Source organism: Anabrus simplex, chromosome 1, assembly GCF_040414725.1.
Source record: "Anabrus simplex isolate iqAnaSimp1 chromosome 1, ASM4041472v1, whole genome shotgun sequence".
Taxonomy (NCBI): Eukaryota; Metazoa; Arthropoda; class Insecta; order Orthoptera; family Tettigoniidae; genus Anabrus; species Anabrus simplex.
In genome coordinates, this window is record NC_090265.1 from 479,405,249 (window position 1) to 479,425,715 (window position 20,467).

Here is a 20,467-nt window from a genome sequence, read left to right on the forward strand (position 1 = left end):
CGCATACCTCAAGTTTTAGTTGTAAGTATACTTAAGGCATATCATTTAGAAAAAAATTAAATCGTACCTTACATTCCTATAGATAAGGCAATAAAGCAGGGGTAAAGGATCCTAATAAAAACAGGACAATGAGCAAGGTGAAACATGGGTGTAAGAAACAACAAGAACTAAAGAACTTCAAAATAATGTATGTTGAGAATAAATTTTGTGACTTAATTGTATTTATCAACCCTGAACATATTTTTAAATTTTTACAACAGAATGAAAATAAAGATAAGTTATTTGAAACACTTGTATGTTGGTTTTTCCTTCTGATTTTTTTTCTTACGGTAACCGGAATCGACAGGGGCAAAATGGTCGAAAGTGAAAAGAGATATGAACTACTGTAGACAGCGGTGAGTATTACGGAAAGTACAAAGGTGAAATAGAATTGGGTTCTAGCAAGTACTTGCTGTTACTGTAATGAAAATGAAATTTCATATAGCCTATAGATAGGATATACAGGCTCTCTCTTATACACCCAGATCGAGCGCGCGGTGTTTGCACCCCAGCCCAGCTTGCGTCGCGCGCAGCCGCCCTACTTTCAGCGCGTATACAATCTTATATGAAATCTTACATTATAAAGGATGCTGGAAGTGTCATCATCCATAATGAGGGACTTCATAAACACCATTAGGATTTTATGCATATCAATAGTGAGAGTTATGACTGTTCACACGACCATTAAGATGAAACCAGGCCTCATCCGAAAAGAACACAAGCTGTGGGTCGAATAAACGATCAGTCAATGACGCAAGATACCACTCACAATATTTCACTCTTGTGGCTGGATCAGCAGGTTTTAAACAATGGGTCCGTGTGAAACTGTACGGTTTGATGTGTAACAGCTTTGTAGCTCTGTGTGCAGAAGAAACCGAAACCCCAACTTGTGCTAATTTTGTGAGTGATTTATTCGGTGATCGTTCAAAATTCGCTCCAGTGCCATCTAGCACTTTTCCTCTGTTAAAATTATTCTTGTGCGCGCATGTTTTTTTTTTATTGAGCACTGAGCCAGTAGTTTCGAATTGATTTACAATTACGTGAATCTGTGCTCATGAAGGTGGCACTTCACCAGGAAATTACTGAACAAATGTATCGTGTACCCGTCGAGCCGACTCCTACGCACGGTGTTTCTACTCTGCGGTACGGCAGCTGCCTCAGCCGAACTTATGTCGTGCGCGGCCACCTTGCTTTAAGAGTGTATACAATCTTATATGAGGGGCTGCCTGGCCGAGGCGATAAAAGCCTTCTCGGTTCACCCGGAAGGACGTGGGTTCAAATCCCCGTCAGAAAGGTGTAAAATTCAAGAAACGAGATTTCCACTTCCGGAAGTGCACATGGCCCTGAGGTTCACTCAGCCTCCACAAAAAATGAGTACCAGGTTAATTGCTGGGGGGAAAGGCGGCCGGGAGTAGAGCTAACCACTCTACTCCATTAAGTGCCGAGGTTACGGATAGTGGATGCCTTTACCTTCCACTCCTCCAAGGGCCTTCATGGCCTGTACGGAGATGACTTTGCTTTTTACAATCTTATATGAAATCTTACCTCCCATACTCCAGAACCCCTATCGGAGAGTAAAAACGCCGCTTCGACGGTCTTAGTTTACATTAGACCCTGTATAATAAAAGATGAGAAACAGCAGTGTGGATCGTCTTTCACGCGTGTTCATCAAATTTCTCAGCTACCGCGCGAATCTTCTCGTTCGATCCCGGTTATCCTACAAATATATCGCTAAATTATTTTATTAATCTGCTTACATTCCTTTCATCGTAATAAAGTTAGGACTCATGGTCCTCGCTTACACTTAACCACATTACAATAATAAATATAATAATTTGAAGCATTAAGGATAAATACTGGAATCTTCTTCTTTTTTCTTCCTGGCCTATTCCCAACTACATGGGGTCAGCACTTTCGAGGATTAAGCCTTCCCTGACGCCAACCCTATGTGGAGGGATGCTCCACTGTTGGGTATTTATGTGTTTGTGGTGTGGTGCGCTGTATGTAAGTGAATATGAGTATTAAGGGCCAGTTCTACCACCTACGGTTAAAGTAGCGCGTAAAGGGGCCCATTCACATTCGCGCGGGTTGACGAGCCGGTCCCCGCCTCGAATCCAACTAGCTCGAGTGTTGCCATACACTAGCGAACCAGTCTGTAAGTATACCTCAATCTAGGAAATTCGCTACGACTTGAAAATAGAGTGTTCATTGCCTAGGTTTTCATTATGACCGCACCGCAGAGACCATTCAAGCGCCAAGAAGTTCTTGTGAAACATACCAAGAAAGTGCACCTGCAGTGGAGTGTGATGTTCAGGATCACACAGAAGCGAAGGCAATGAGTTCAATGTTCACCTGAGCTCCGTGGCGCGCCTCTTCTCCTGCAACGGGATTCACTACATTTGAGCGAGAAGCTCGAGGAGTATTCGGGTGATTGCGCCTTTCCGTTTTGCTGGGGGCGCCCCCGCACTCACTACAACCGAGCGCTCACTCAGATTGGAACCTGAACTCATGCTGGACCGTTCACACACAACAATCACAGTTACTAAAATCCTAGCTCGAGGAGTATTCGGGTGATTGCGCCTTTCCGTTTTGCTGGGGGCGCCCCCGCACTCACTACAACCGAGCGCTCACTCAGATTGGAACCTGAACTCATGCTGGACCGTTCACACACAACAATCACAGTTACTAAAATCCTACCAGTCACGCACACATTCTGACCACTATTCTAGGCTATTTTCACACCGAACCCTCGCAACACCAAGCACTCCCTCACTCACACTAGCTCACTTTGACACTCACACTCACTCGCTGTGACCACTCAGCTACGGCAGCCACACGCCAGGTGCTCACTTACACTCCCTCTCACTCCCGTGCCCACACACACACACGCACACACACAAAACCACTAAGCTACGATGGCCGTTCTAGAGTGAAACCCTGCACCACTGGGAGCATCGGTTGACTAACCGGACCTTGATAAGCGCGGGTGCACCTGATGTGCCTGGTTCACAAACATCTCGCTCCCAATGGCGGACGATCACACGTAGTGGTCACTTATTTGGGGCTCTAAGCTGTCTCCGCGAGCACTGCTCTTACCAGCTTGTAAAGTTGTTACAAAAGTTAAGCTGATCTTCGATCTTGGCCAAGAAGCCGAGAAGCGATAGACAGAACTCCTGGCTGAGGAAAGGTGCAACATGTCCGCCACGTTTTCTTAAGACACTCATCAGCTGTTAGCTGACAACCAGCAAAGATGCCTACCTCGTGTTCTGCGTATAATTTGCACGAATAGAGCGAATACAAGAAATATATAATTTTATGATTGAGTATTTGTTCCTTATTCCGAATAGAATTAACTTCTACTCTATATCTATTTAAAATGGTAATAAGTGAGCTGCTGAAGTGGACGGACGTATTTTCCCAGCTCTCTGAGGTGCAGTTCTTTACCATGGGCTGCGCGTTGGAAATTTACCGGGCGAGGAAAGGAATGTGATACGAGTCTGTGAGGTCCTCCTTCCTCCGACAGTACGGTTTTTCCGGACCTACTCACTTGTGGTTCCTGGCAGTTGATGAAGCAGCCTTATTGGTTATTGATGGTGTTGAGTTGAACCCAGGACCTGCAGTGGAGTGTGATGATCAGGATCCCACAGAAGCGAAGGCAATTAAGTGTTCAATGACCGGGCGAGTTGACCAGGGGTGCGCAGCTATGAGCTTGCATCCGGGAGATAGTGGGTTCGAAACCCACTGCCGGTAGCCCTGAAGATGGTTTTCCGTGGTGTCGGTGCGACAAATTGTAAAAAAAAAATTGTAAACAAAAAAAAAAGTATTCAGTGTGTAGCAAGAACGTAAAGAATGGAATGAAGCGTGTGATGTGTTTAAAGTGGTTCCACTTCTGCTGTGCTAAGGTGAAGAAAGAAGATTGTCCGCACAACTTTTGGTTCTGTAGAATTTGTGACACTGTGGAAAATATGAGGGAAACAATCAAGGCTAGAGACTTGAAAATAGATAATCGAGAGCGGAGAATTGGAACAGTGAAAGCACAGATAGAAAGTATCACAAAATGGTGCAAGGAAGCAGAACCTGATTATACTCCTACAGTTGACTCAGGGAAGGAAAGTGATTCGTTCGTAAAAAATTCACGTGACGTACTAATCATGGGTGACTCAATGCTACGCTGGAGTGGTGATACTTCAACAAGAACTGGTATAAAGGTACAATGCTATCCGGGAATGAAAATTGAACAACTGTCTCAGCAGGTTGAAAGAGTGGAAGATAGCGTTAATGTGCAAATATTGGTGCTTCATGTAGGGACCAATGATCTTAAGAAGAAAGGTGTCAGTAGACTATTTAACGGGAGAGGAGTATGAACTGGCGAGTGCAGCTACGAAAAAGTTCAGAATGCGAAGATCATACCTAGTGGCGTAGTGCGAAGGAAGGACATGCCTCTACTGCGGATGAAGGCTTTGAACGGCCGGATGGACTAGGTGTGTCGGCAGCAGGATTCGGTATATGTGGAGACGGATTGCTGGATAGGAGACCAGGACTTCGTATGGGACGGACTGCACCTAAACAGCCGAAGCTCCTACGAGTTAGGAAATCTGAACGAATCATTAAGTCGTGCCGGCAAAGATGAGGAAAATTGGAGTCGGAGGAGGGTTGTCAACTGGAACTGACGACGGGAAATGAGCAGCCATGGATTATAAACTATGGAGGTAAGAACTTAAGACTACTGCAGGTGAATTGTCAAAGCGTGCAAAATAAAATGATTGAATTTTGGAAAGTCATACCTTGTAGATATTGCCATTTGTACAGACTCATGGCTGAATGGGAATGTAAATAGTAGCGAAGTAAATCACGGTGATTTCATTATATACAGAAGGGGCAGAGACCGACTCCTTGGCTGAATAGCCAGCGTTGAGGCCTTCGGTTCAGAGGGTCCTGGGTTTGATTCCCGGTTAGGTCGGGGATTTTAATCGCGTGTGATTAATTCTCCTGGCTCGGGGACTGGCTGTTTGTGCTTGTTCAAGCACTTTCATATTCATACAATACACTACTAACCACCACATAAACACGTAATACTGATTACATCCTTCCACATGGGGTTGGCGTCAAGAAGGGCATCCGGCCGTAAAACAGAGCCAAATCCACATGTGCGCCACAGTTCGCACCTGGGACCCCACAAGGTGTGGGAAAAGCGGAAGAAGAAGAGGATAGAAGGGGCAGAGAGTCTAGAGATGGTGAAGAATTTATCTGTGTGCGATAAAACGTAGGTAGTTGTTTAAAATGGGTTAACGAGGATCACGAAATACTGTGTGTGCAAATCATGGATCAAGGGAATACCATCCCCATTCAAACAGTAGGTAGGTATATGTAAAGCGCCTGGTAACAACTACTCATTACTCGATAGGCTGAACGATTTTTACGTGTATAACTGAAAAATATGCAGACATATTTTATAATTGCTGGTGACTAAATCTTCCGGACATAAACACTGGCCTGGCGAGGCTACGGGAAGAGGCTACAGTCAGGTCCCCGTAAGAAAGCAAATTAGGATGGTGGATTTACCCACGTAGTAGACTTTCCTACTAGAGGAAACAACACTTTAGATGTGTATCTTGTAAGACCCGATAACGTACACATTAGCTGTATGGCAGTACCAGGAATTAGCGACCACTCTGCTGCAGTATTAAATGTTAGGTACCCTTAAACACTAAAATAGATGAGGAGACAATAAAAATATACCAGTATAGTAAAGCTGACCCCTTTAAATTCCGAAAGTTTCTATGGCAAATATTTCACATGTGGGAATCAAAAGGCGGGCACATAAACATAATGTGGGATAATTTCGTTAATATTACAAATCAAATCAAAATCTCTTTATTTGCAAATGAGGTGTCTACCTCGGTGGCAAATGGTACACTAAAATACATTATTGTCAGGCACTAAATTTTAAATTAACAAGAGACGAAGAAAATTTTCCTAGAATACAATATTATACAATTTACGCTAATCATTTGTTCTATTAAACACACACATCATCCTTAATGAATTTATATTGTTTACAACATTCTACTTATAATATCTTACAAACATAGTCAACTCATATACAGTATGTGAAATTATTTCTAATAATAATATACAACTGGTATAAGATTAAAATTAACATTGAATTTATTTACATATTTATATTTTACCCATTTTGGAACCTAAGTAGCATAACGACCTGCTGCGTCTTAACCAGAGCCTCTTTTGCCACCACTTTTCAGAGTTCCTGAAGGGCCTTCACAGCTACCGTAGCGGTCCCAGGGCCCTCGAAGTCCCCACTGTACTTCACCCCTACAGGCAGTCCCCTACTTGGGCTGTCCAAACTTCATAGACCAGGGGATGGAATTAATTTAATCACACACATTTTTTATTTACAATATCCTACACTGGTCGAATGACCTCTAACATTTCATTTATTTTCTCTGTTGTTGTTTATTCTCTTCTTGAATATCTGTACAGATTTTGGAAAAGGATCAAACACTACCGCTGGTAAACTGTTCCACTCCTTCACGCCCTTCCCAATGAATGAAAATTTACCCCAATCGCTTCTGCTAAAATTCCTTCTAATTTTGTACGTGTGGTCAGTTCTACCAATATAATTATTTTCCAACTGAAGCCTCTCATGGATATCTCTCCATGCTTCTTCTCCTGTATAGGCTCTATATAATCCTATAAGTCTAGTTTTCTCCCTTCTCTTACTTAAAGTTTCCCACCCTAGTTCCTTTAACATTTCTGATACACTACTCTTTCTCCTGAAATCCCCTGTTACAAACCTTGCTGCTTTCCTCTGCACACCATCTAGTTCTTTTATTAGGTATTCTTGGTGAGGATCCCAAACACTGTTTGCATATTCCAATAATGGACGAACCATACTTAAGTAACTTTTTTCTTTTAATTCTTTGTTGCATCCTGTAAGTAGCCTCATTATGACATGTAACGATCTGCATGCTTTCCCAACAATGTCATCAACATGACCCTTCCAGTGCAAATTACTTTCAAATCTCACACCTAAGTATTTGCACTTGCCATCTTTAGGGATAACTACCTCATCCAAAGTATATTCAAATTCAGTTTTAAAGCTCCTGTTTGTAAATGTTGTAACAGTTGATTTGCCTCCATTAATCTTCATATTATTTTCTTCAACCCATTCTTGGATACTGTCAAGGTCCCTTTGTAATTCTGAGCAATCCTCAATGTTATTTATTTCCCTATAAACAATTATGTCATCTGCATACAATCTTATTTTCGATGTTATATTGTTCCCTAAATCATTTGCATATATTAAGAAAAGTAACGGACCGATAGGGATATAGAGCAGCTTGTGCCCCTTAAATTACTAATACGGAACCCTGATCCGGACTACTACAAGAGGAACATTAGAAGCCTAAAAGCAAGGTGAGAAAAGCGTGTAACAAAAGACAGTTTAATCCGGAGTTTATGAAAAGATTTCACAAGCTGTCCAAAGAACTCGCTTCTGGAAAGCTGTTCATGACAAATGTATGAAAGGTATACTTTCTTCCCCGGAAAAGGGGTGGAAAAATATCAGTATGTCAGGAAAAGGAAAGGAGGCTGCCTTGATGTGTCAATGATATTACCCAGAGAAGGTGAGATAATTACCGACAAACTACTAATAGGTAACGAATTAAATCATAGGTACAGTAACGTACCGTATTTAATGAGCAGAATAGCCTAGCGATAGACATTATCGATAACACCGATTGTTCTCTCTTCCAAATTAGCCGTAGAAAAATTCAGGAAATAATTAAGAACTTAAGGACATTTGAGTCGACAAAGCCTGCCAATATTGTTGGGGAGGTCATGAAACTGAGAGATAAAACAACTTGTAAAAAGAAATAAGTGTTCAATATGTAGCAAGAACTTAAAGAATGGAATGAAGTGTGTGGTGTGTTTAAAGTGGTTCCACTACGCTATTTGGAAATACTACTTACTGTGTCTCTCAACAATACACACATTCCAGATGACTGGAAGAAGGAACTGTCGTTCCGATGTTTAAAGGCGGCAACAGGCCGCTAATGGACAACTATAGACCCATTAACCTTACGTCCATTGCATGCAAACAAATGGAACTCCTCATTTCAGAATACCTAAGGGAACAATGGTAGAAAGTTTTGTGGATTACTGGCTGTCAACAAGATTTTAGAAAAGGTTTCCCCTGCGAGGAACATGTGTTGTCGCTCTTTTAAGATATTAGCGAGTCATTAGACAAAGGTGTGCAAGTTGACACTATTGTTACTGATTTTGCTAAAACATTTGATGTAGTACCACATGACATTCTGATCCGAAAATTGGTGGAAATAAACATTGATAAAAGGGTGGTTCTGTGAATCCGGGAATTGTTGATAGACCGCACGCGGAGGGTAAAGGAGGGAAATAAATACTCCGACGGAGTTTCTATATCGTCGCGAGTAGTACAGGGTAGTGTTATAGGGCCACTCCTATTTACGGCGTTTATCAACGATCTGTCGAATGAAATTCAAAGTGAATGCAGATTGTTTGGGATTAATATCAAACATGACTCATTAAGGAACTTGAGATGGTACAGCGAAAGGCTGGAAGAATCGTGCTTAACGATTTCAATCCTAGAAATAGCGTGACAAGTATGATAGAAAAACTTGAGTGGGAGACACTGGGGACTAAACGAACAATGCCTACACGAATAAGCCCGCTTGGGGAGAGTTGAACAGTCGACTAGAAAAGCCCTGTTACATAAGTAGGACAGATCATCCACATAAAGTAAAAGGTAGATCGTAGAAAACTAACTGTGGTAAACATTCGTTTGTAAATCAGGGAATTGACGATGGAAATGTATTACCTGCAACTGTCTTAGAGCTTTTTCCCAAAAATGTAAGATACTTTAGACTCCAGCATTCTATAAATTATTGGTAAAATTCTATGTGATGGTGTCATATTAAGGCATCTGAATTATTTAAGGTATGTGTGAATGTGTATATGAACGTGCTGTATTTACAATGCTAAGGAAATAGTAATTGGGCCGCTCCAGCTGCTATGAGTCATAGTGTAAAATTTTGAAATACTTAAGGTACGTGTGAATTTGCATATGACAGTGTTGTAATGTTAAGCCAGTAGTAAGCTCAACCTATAGTATTGTAAGCCGTAGTGTTAAGCCTGGACATACCTAAGTTGTGTGCAAATTTGTATAATATGATGATGCTGGATTTAGAATGTTGCACTACAGTAGTAGTATTTCTGGTAATATTTTCTTTCCATTGAGTGCCTTGTTATTGTTGTTGGGTAATTATATTTTAACTTTATTATTACACTACTGTAAGCGATCATTCCCACCGTGATATTTGCCAATTGCAATGTATCCGTTAATAATAATAATAATAATAATAATAATAATAATAATAATAATAATAATAATAATAATAATAATAATAATAATAATAATGAATACTGTTTTGTAAATTAGTGCAGCGTGTACCCATGTCCTAACCGTAACTTATGGTAAACATTTGTCCATGCTTCCTTTACGGGATACAGAATTAACAAAAATGTGGGTTGTTAATATGAAGAGAAAGGAATGGTATCGAACTAAACGTAACTTCCAGTGTTCGAAGCACTTCGAAAACAAGTTCATGTATTATACATATGATCAAAGTCGCCTATTATCGTATTCAGACTTATAATCCCTGATCATTCCTATTCATTCCTTCCTAGAGCCAGTAGTCTTAAAGATATTGATCAATGTTTCTGTGAAAATGGTATAAAGTTAAACGTGATCAAAACAAACGTTATTAATTTTAAAACTGTGCAGAATAAAACATACTTGACAAATTATTAAACAATACACTTACTGTGGTAAAATATACCAAATTACAGTACTAGGAGTAATAATAATGTTGATGAAATCTTGAGATGATCGGATCGTAGGAAGCTGAATGGTGTTTTCTTTAATATGCCATGTTTAGCTCAGATGACAAGCATGGAAGCCATAAAGGTAGTACCTATCTCTTTGGCGCAATATCGAGCAGTTATTGGAGGATGGCAGAGATGGAATAGTATGAAAATGTCAGGAGGAACGAAAATCAAAGGATTACTGGAGAAGAGAATGGCAGTGGTGCTGGCAAATTTAATAATTATTGGCGACGTGGAACTGAACCCAGGTCCCAATACAACTGGAAACATCGGTTGGATGGAAATTGAGGCTATTATAGAGATTGTGAATGAGCCGTGTCCAATAGACCACGTAAAGGAGCTAATAAAGGAGCAGTCGACGGAAATTAAGGATACGAGGAGGTCACTGGAGGAGAAAATGGAGAAGTTGTGACTGAAGATGGAAGATAATGCTGAAGAAGTGGCGTTTTTGAGAAAGAAGGTGAAATCTTTGGAAGAGGAGCTGGAGAAGGTGAAGAGAGAAGAGACAATAATCTGCCAGGAACGCACGAGGAAAAATATCTTCATCTACGGTATACAGGAGGGAGCGAAGGAAAATAAAGTAGTGTACAAGGTGGTGGATGTGATACAGAACAAAATGAAAATTAATTTTAGTGAAGTGAATATAGACGATGTGGAAAGTGCGGATAAAGTGAAAGGGCATAGGCCAATTAAAGTGAAGTTATTATCCACGTTGATGGCGGATATTGTGGTCAGAAATGCTGGAAACCTACAAGGCGGGAAAGTGTGGGCGAGAAGAGACATGGGGAGTGACGGATGTAGAATCATGAGAATTTTAAATAACCACCTAATGAGAGCCAGGAACCAAAGGCTGAGAGGTTTCATTAGGGGACAACACCTGGTGGTGGGGAATGGGAGATGGTTTAGAACGTGGTCTGTTAACAAGCTGCAGAACATGGAAATATTCATAAACAGAAAGGGTGTTTCGTGTCAAACCAAGGAGAAGAAGTTGCAGGTAGGTCGAATTGCGATGATCAAGCAGGCTTTTAGTGCCAGGAGTGTCCGAGGACACGATAGACGAATCATCATCTTCAGCATCATATGCACTCACTTCACATGAACACTGCGGAGAGTTTTTGAATTGAATCCAGGTTTTCGGCACGCAATCTACTGATTAGAAATTGTATACCACCACCTTTCCTACCCTGCCAGCAAACATGTGAATTTTTTCCGAGCAACGGGACTCGAACTAGCTTACAGTGCTGTCAGTCCCTACAGGCTTGACGCCTTAATGATCATGACCACAAGCCAGGGTTTAGAACAGGGCCTCTTAAACGCCCAAAATCTCACGCGTGCAAACGGAGACGCAGAGTTTCTGTGCACAGTGCATCGGTCCCATTCAGCTCCGCTCGGACCAATGCTTCGTCTGTGGGCTACTCGGCTAAGCTCGGCTCAACTCGGCTCGGATTTGGAGCGCTACGGAGCAAGTGAGGAAGCGGGAGACAGGCGGAGTGAGCGAGACAGGCGTGGGGAAAGAGAGAGACAGCACTATTGCTCCAAATCGAGGAGTGGGGGTCTGCACTCTGGTCAACCAAGCGAAGTCGTCTTTTGCACCGTGCACCGTGAGAGGCCTTAGTTTAGAAGTTTAATGATATTTGTTAAAATTGCCCTCAGTGCCATAAATTACTTTCCTAACATAAGAACTCTGCAAGTTTATTAGGAAAGGTCAAGATAAATTAAGTTGGACAACGATTTTTTCTATGGAAGAACCAGTACAGTTTTTTGTACAGATATGTGTACTATGTTACTTTTACAGTTTAAGAACTATTGCAGCCTTTAGCCCCAGGAAAGTACTTTGAACATACTTTGTTCCTCCACAGAAAACTTCTGTAATGAGCTTTGCTGGAGTATGATCTGCAGGGAAGCATATTAGATGGCTTTGCTTTCTGAAGATCTAAAGTTAATGTATATATCCTCAAGCAATGCATAAATTTTGTTGAACTGATCATAACCTATGATATATAGCTGTGAAGGCACTTCAGGAACTCTGAAAAGTGGTAGCAAAAAGGGCTCTGGTTAAGACGCAGCAGGTCGTTATGCTACTTAGGTTCCAGAATGGGTAAAAAATAAATAAGTAAATAAATGCAATGTAAATTTTAATCTTATACCAGTTGTATAGTATCATTTGAAGTAATTCCACATACTGTGTATCAGTTGACTATATTTGTAAGTAGTACAGGAGATATTATAAGTAGAATTTTGTAAACAATACTTATTAAGGATGAGCTGTGTGTTTAACAGAAAAAAAAATTAGCATAAATTGTATAATCTTGTATTTTGGGAAAATTGTCTTCTCTTGTTAATTTAATATCTAGTGCTTGGCAATAATGTATTTTAGTGTACCATTTGCCACCGAGGTAGACACCCCCTTTGCAAATAAAGATATTTTGATTTGATTTTTGATATGAAAATCATGGGTGTTCCCAAATTCTTCTCTCACCAAATAGATAAAATAATTTCATGAGAATTAATTGTTGAAAATTAAATTCTTCGATCTGACCAGGATTCAAATCCGGGGCCCTAAGGACAGAAGGACAAGACACCAAAGTCTCTAATATGCAGCCAGTCTCCAAATCAATGTGACATTTTAGGTATCTTGACAAAACATAGCATGGGATGCTTGTGTAACATGCAACTGCTTGAAAAACCTAGAAGTGACGTAGTGAAATTTACTAGAAAATTCTTCTTTCATCATCGAAGTAATACACATCTGCAGCCTCAGCAAATATTTCATTTGTGTGTGAATTTATGCGTGACAGCATTGTAACTATTATTGTGGTACACTACTATTTATGGAATATTTTGTCAATATTCTGGATGAATTTCTAGGTGTCTACATTTTAATTAATTTTCGCTATATGCAAGGGAAAGTTTTTAAGTTATTTTTCGAAAATGCCATTAATTTCTTTGCGAATGCTTTTATTACAGTGTGTTACACTAATTGGATGTCCTTTTTAATAGTAAAATATTTTCGTTTCTTGTTTTAACGTACTTCTATTTTTGTGTAATTTTCTTACTGACTTTTTAAACATATTATTATATATAAAACTGTATTTAACTTGAAAAATCTGAATATCTGCATTTAAAATGGAAATTATGAAAATTAATATTCATTAAATAAAATACACACTCGTCGGACCTTGTACTCACACTTACTTGTTACCTGCTTACTTACATATACGTTATTTGAAGGGCGCCAGCTGCCACTCAGTGCAGCAATAATAGAATGAGACTCTTGACTATCTCTAGGGTGTGGGGTAATAAGCTTACTTTTGACAACATACCATATAAGTTCTGGGAAAAGGAGATTGGCGTTCGGTTTCCCCATTAATTTTGAGGTTAAGATATTTTACTGTCAATGAAATGAAACTATGAATTCGTTTGATAGAACAATATATATTCTTTAAATAATATATAAAAAATAGTGAGTCTTGTTGCGATAAAACAGATGAGAATATGAAATTATGACATTGCAACTGAAAGAAACTAGGCATGAATTTGAATTCTTCTTGACCGGACATTTAACAATTTATACGAAATATTTCCCTCACTGATTCACTTGACTGTACCTTCAACACTTTGAGTGTAATTACGACGTATTCCTTTGATCTGGTGTTTACTGTAGACGTGTCACGCCTAACTTGGTGATACATCCTTGTGATTGCTTCTTCTCCATATCATCTGACTTCTTTGTAAGTCAATATGGTATTACCTCTTCGCAGGTCCAGGGTTGCCCTCTCTGACTCCATGGTAAGCCCTTGCGTCCGTGTCTTCCACTAAGTGACGGACCAACTTTGTCCTCACTCTCTCAATGACCAATAATTAATGGCTCACTGAGTCTTCTCCATCTCTCGTTCACACTCGTTGACTGACCGACTGAGGCATCTTCATCTAGTAGACTTCTTCACTGTTCTGCTTCCGTTTAACTAATGACTGACGCTACAATATGCACCCACCTTTTATAGACGTTGGTTGACACAGCTACGTAATCTCCAGAAATAACAATGACATACTCCCACAACGCGGCAAATATTACATACAGTTGTGAAATAGCCCGGGGCGGCCGACTCTCTGAGCGCATATTCTAAATAAATACAATGACGTAGCCATAACTTGGCAATGACTTGGCAGAATCGCCAGTGGTATAGCAATATAACAACGTTACTTCCACATCTGATACATCGAAACTCTCACTGTACAGGTATTTAATGATAATCTACACATACGTATATATGCATACATCTAAGTACAATCTTGCAAGCAACAGGCATTGCAAAATCGAATTGAATAAAACTGATAATTACAATAATAGTAACAATATCACAGATAACATAATAATAATACGGACATAATAATAATAATAATAATAATAATAAATAATAATAATAATACAGATAAAATAATAAAAATACAGATATCATCTTGTAACGGGATTTGAACCGTTACATTTGTTATTGTCAAATTTGTTTCAATATACTGTAATTTCTTGCAATATTTGGTTTTAATAAAAATGTAATTTGTTTTAAATCCCACTAATTACATTTTTTGGTTTCTGGAGATTGAGGTGTATGAATGTTGTCCCACATGACTTATTTCGTGCCAATAAATCTACACACACGAGTGACTTATCTGAATGCCTTCAAATATCACTGGACTGACCCAGAATCAAATCTGGTAAATTGGGTTCATATGACCATGCTCTACCGTCGGGGCTGGTGATGGGCAGTCTCAGACGGGGTCTCGATATTTCTCGGGACTAGCGCAGGCACTGTTTCTCGGCGAGAAATTTCAAAAGATCTCGAGAGCGTTGTCCCTGCATTGTGTGGCGAGCAGCGTGTCGTAGGCCTATAGGTAGAGGAAGCTGAATGTTGTTTGTGCCGAGTATGCGAATAGCAAATCACGGGCCTTTTCCATTCCGAAAAAACGTGCCAACAAACGACTAAGACGTTCATTCCTTTCTCTTTACAATATGCTTTACGTCGCACCGACACAGATAGGTCTTATGGTGACGATGTGACAGGAAAGGGCTAGGAGTGGGAACGAAGTGGCCGGGGCCTTAATTAAGGTACAGCCTTAATGGGAAACCATGGAAAACCATCTTCAGGGCTGCCGACAGTGGGGTTCGAACCCACTATCTCCCGAATACTGGCCGCACTTAAGCGATTGCAGCTATCGAGCTCGGTATATTTCTTTCATTACTGCCGAGGTCTATTTTGATGCAGTATAACATAATTATAAAGGGTGCGCATTCTGGCATTGTATGCAACGGTAAGTACACGAATGAGTAGGCTAAGTACAGAAACTGACGGCTACTGCAGGTACACCTACCTAGATACTAGAGGCATGCATTATTCGAACTCGAGACGGGCCAAGATGTGCCTTGCTGCATATGCAACCACCATTACGCATGAGTGGAACATGTAATCTGAAATGCCTCAGTTTGTTTCAGGAATAATTCTTTCGACAGGTAGTTGTACGTCGTTATCGGACTCCACATTCAATATCACATGACCACTGCTTTTGTTTACCAATAATTTGGTGACAAAGGAAATACGAGACCATGTTATAGAGTATTCGCGTCATAATTAGGTACTTCGTTATGCGACGGTGCAATGTGTATTGTGTCTAATTGTACGCGACAACTTTAACAGTTCTGTTTATTCAAAAGAAGTAAAATACGGTACGTCAGCAGAAATACTTCTGGGGTAATTCGGTACTTAAAAACACATAATATCGCTGAAGGGGAATCGTCACAGAGAACACCTCCGGTCCAATCTGCATCACAAGGAGCTATCCTGTCGACAACAATTGCGAGGTAGTCAAGCAGGTGGACATCGTATCTACAGTTATTCACAAATTATGCAAGATATTCAGCTAAGATATCCACCTCAAATAACTCGCGAACAGTTTAAGATGGTGGCATTGTGTTTTCACTTTTGTTAATGGTATTAAGGGGCTCATAGTTGAACACGCAGTACTTTTCTAGGCTTCTGACAAAACTTATCGGCACCCACGTTTCCATATGAGAACTGCTGATGTTTCGTTAAGGGACTAATTCACCGAACTAGTATTAACCACTAAGATAGGACAGATTATTTATTGCACACCGACACAAACACACATACACATGGCTACCGCCATTACACATCATTCTTTTTTCTTCACTGTCCCATCAGGCACCGCACACCACCGAGTCCAGTTAAAACATGGATATCCTGCCAGTGTCCACCATTTTTGAGGCCAACAGCAAATAAACTTAACCAAATTTTCGTAACATCCTCCACCGTTTTACTCATATTATGATTAAAACCACTAAATTCATAACCAAAACAAAACAAGAGCAAAGAAAAATCTACAAATTGAGACGAGGGGGAATTTGTATCTTCCTCCCACATCTGAAAGTAACCACTCGTGGAACAGTTCTGTTAGAGTCAGGCACAGCAGGGCTCTTCTCCTGGACCTCTTCTTCAATCTGCCACTCAGTAATGGGAGTTGCTTCCAGTGGATAGATATTCTGCACAGGCCGGTCCAACTCACCACAAGCAGTCTTCACCTTGACCAACCTGTCTACATTGTCTTTCCCGGGACATACATCAACCACTCTTCCTAAAGGCCAGTCCATTCTACGTGCTCCGTCACTTCCAAGGATCACTACTTCCCCCACCTTTAACTCTCGATGTGAGTTCGCCTGACCTTTCCCCAGTTTAAGTTCCCCTAAGTACTGTATCCTGAACAGTGCCGGATTAAGGTGTTTGGGGGCCCTGGGCTATTTAAAAATGTGGGGCCCCTTCTTCGTAATATCACGTAAAACTAGCATACTAAAGTCGTTATAGAACTACTTCCACTTAAATTGATGAATAGGGAAGTGTTGAAATAGACTACAATTTTTCACGTTTATATTTCATATAGCGAAAAAAATGTACATTTGTGTCATCATCACTATCAAATCGACATACAAAACAGAATTTACGTTTTTTTGGCACCACTAGGATATTTTCTATCCATTTTATAAGAACATTATAGTTGTAACTTACGAATGGTTCAATAATTAGCGGTGAACTGGAAGTTCTCTTCCTGATACAAAGATATAGCATAGCATGCGCATTCCACCGTGCTTCCCTTGTACCCTCCCGCTCATTTCAAAGACCTCTCCCCCCTTCCCCCTCTGCCCGTACTCGCAAGCTGCCAGATTTAAATTTTCGTCAACAACAACCTTTACAATAATTACAGTGCGTAAGTAGCGAGAATTCGTGTTACCGGACGGTTGATTCTTGCAGTGATTAAATACTAACGCGGACAGCTGATAGGAAGGAAGGAAGGAAGGAAGGAAGGAAGGAAGGAAGGAAGGAAGGAAGGAAGGAAGAGTGCGTGTTCGATATTTTGCGAGTGTAAATATTCATATACATGCACGGAGGTGGAGCAGCAGGCCTTTTTATACAATTTTAGGTTCGGTCAAGTGCCGGGGCCCCTTGGCACGTGGGGCCCGGGGCTGCAGCCCCTTTATCCCCCCCTTTAATCCGGCCCTGATCCTGAACCTTTCGCGTAATTCTGTCCTCAGATGCTGCATATATCTGAATCTCTTTCCATGGCTTATCTGATCAATGTGATCAATATCGGGTACTCCCGCCCTAGGAATATCCCGAAGAAACATTGGTGGAGTCAATGCTAGTAAACTATCAGTCTTCAGATAAATAAGTCAATGGTCGGGAATTAATAACTGCTTCAGTATCCATCAGTACTGTCAACAGTTCCTCATAATCCAAAGAGGAACGAACTAAGATTCGTCGCAACAACTTCTTTAACATCTGAACAACACGTTCCCAAAAGCCTCCCCACCCAGGGGCGGCCGTACCTTATGTGCTGAAGTGCTGCAGCACATTGTCTATTTGAAAAACAAATTACTTTAATAATATTATCTACAATCAAGTACAATGCAATGAAAAGGACGCCAACCAAAGAATAACATATCATTCAACTCTCCTCACAACCACGTTAATCGTGCGCTCCACGCCGGGTGCTGGCTGTGCAGATCACAGCTCAGCGTGGCTCAGCGAGAATTTCTAAGCCATTTGCCACAAAGCAGGAACTCCGCCTTTTGCGCATGCGTACCTAACTTCTTCGATAGGCTGTGGAAAGAACAGCCAAGACATCACTTCACACCTTCACAGCGAGTCTTCGTTCGACCACACAGAGGCAGCACTGATCACACCAGCATTTCGACCGAAATGAGAACGTGCCAGGTGACTCAGCGGTAGTATTTAAGAGTGGATCGCTCAAAGCAAATGGGAAACAAAATACTGTAGAGAAAGCCATCAGCTACAGGTCTTTTAATATTCTCAACTTGCCTATTCTATAGCTACATTTGTAAATCGATGAACTATAAAAATGTACTTTTTATGTTGTCAAAATAAGGACATGTTATTGTTATGTCCTTTAATTACAAAATGTCTAGTTTATAAATTTCACTAAGCAAACTCGTGTCCTCACCCTGAGGTGGTGCAGCTCTTTTCAGGCACACCCTCAATGGAGGTGAGTTGCATGTGCCATTTCAACCACATACCAGCCCTCCTGCCATTCTTAAATTTCTGGCAGTGCCGGGAATCGAACCCGGGCCCCCGAGGACGGCTGCTAATAACACTAAACGTTACACTACGGAGGCGGACATAAATTTGACTATCACATGTAATTTTGCATTACGATGTTGCTAATTTTATTTCAATGATTTTTATAACGTTGCGAAGTTCTGACACCAAGTGTTTCTGAGTTCGTGAAATGTTTGTGATTGAAGGTGTTATTGTGTGTTTAATTAGTTTTGTATGAGGAATGTGTGTATGTGTTGGGGTTGTTTGCGTGTTTATTCATTATGAAGAACTCGGTGGAGGTCCCCTTGAAAACCGCATATATTTCTAAATATTTTTATTTTTGGACGGGGGATGGGTTACAGCACACAACTGATTTTCTGCACCAGCCGCCACTGTCCCCACCATGCACCAGCGGGAGGATTGAATTTCCAAGCGATTCTCAGACAGCTAGTCTCTACACTCACTTTTGTCCAGCCAAGATCACGGAACGAATTTTCAGCTCCCACAAAATTCCTTCCATTATCACTGTAAATAACATTTGGTCTCCCTCTCCGAGCAAAGAATCTTCGTAACGCTTGAAGTAACCCTGCAGTAGACGAAGTCCTGATGAGCTCAAAGTGTACAGCTCTGAAAATAGTACACGTGAATATCACTATCCACGCTTTTTCACCTCCTCGGAGATGTAATGGGCCAGCCAAATCCACCCCTACAATCTCAAAAACAGATCAACTAGCAAAGGTGCGACCTCTGTAGTCATTCCTTTCACTTGGTATCTTCTACACTTGACACAGCCAGAAGTAACCTTTCTTACGGTTCTTCAACCATTCGCGATCCACAACCGCTCTCGCAAAATAGAGAACAGAGCTTGTACTCCAGAATGAGACAATTCCAGATGTTTCTCCATGATCATCATGGGAACTAGTTTATGATTTGCAGGTATCAGAATGGGAGTTAGGAATACTTCTTCATCCTTTCTCCTTATTAACCTCGTCTTGACTCTAAGTAACCCACTTTCATCTTCAAACACATTGAGAGATATGAGGGACGACTGCTCCTTTTTTCAAGCATCTCTCGCGTCACAATCTTCCATAGCCTCCTTTCAGCCATTTGCAATTCATTCACTTCAAGTTCCTTTGAAGTGTGTCGTCATCTTTTTCCTGCCTGTTGTGGATGAATCGCAAAATGTAAGCTGTCGTCCTGACAACTTTCGTATATTTCGAAAAATATTGACGATACCATTTTTCTTCCGGTTTTGAAGAAACTAAAACAGTAGAAAGTCATTTCTTTTTCTCTTCGTTGAACTTTTCTTCATTAGGCTTGACATCGTCAACAGGCCACACAGAACTGGGGTATCTCAGCCACTGAGGGCCCTCCCACCATTTCGACACCATAAGCTTGGTAGCGGAGCAGCCCCTGGAGGGTAGGTTAGCCGGATTATTCACTCCACGCACGATTCCAACTATCAGGGCTCGACAACTGTTTAATTTCCTTCACGCGGTTGGCCACGGAAGTTCCGCAGACTTCTTTCCTCTTAATCCAGCAAAGCGCTGTTGTGGAATCCGTCCGTCCTAAACTTGCCTTTACGGAGGAAGCAAGACGAGTTCCAGCTGAACAAGCCAAAAGTTCCAACCGAGAAATAGTAGTTTTCTTCAGAGGTGCTACACGAGATTTCGCCTGTATAAGTGTTACATTTGAGTTTTGACCATCTTGTGATCGAAGAAATACAACTGCGGCATATGCTACGCCGCTCGCATCGCAAAATGTGTGAAGGCTCCAAGATTCCTGTGTTTCACAAGGTGCTATTTGTCTAGGAATTTTAATATCAGACAGTACGTTCAATTCTTGAAGCCAATTTTCAAACTTTT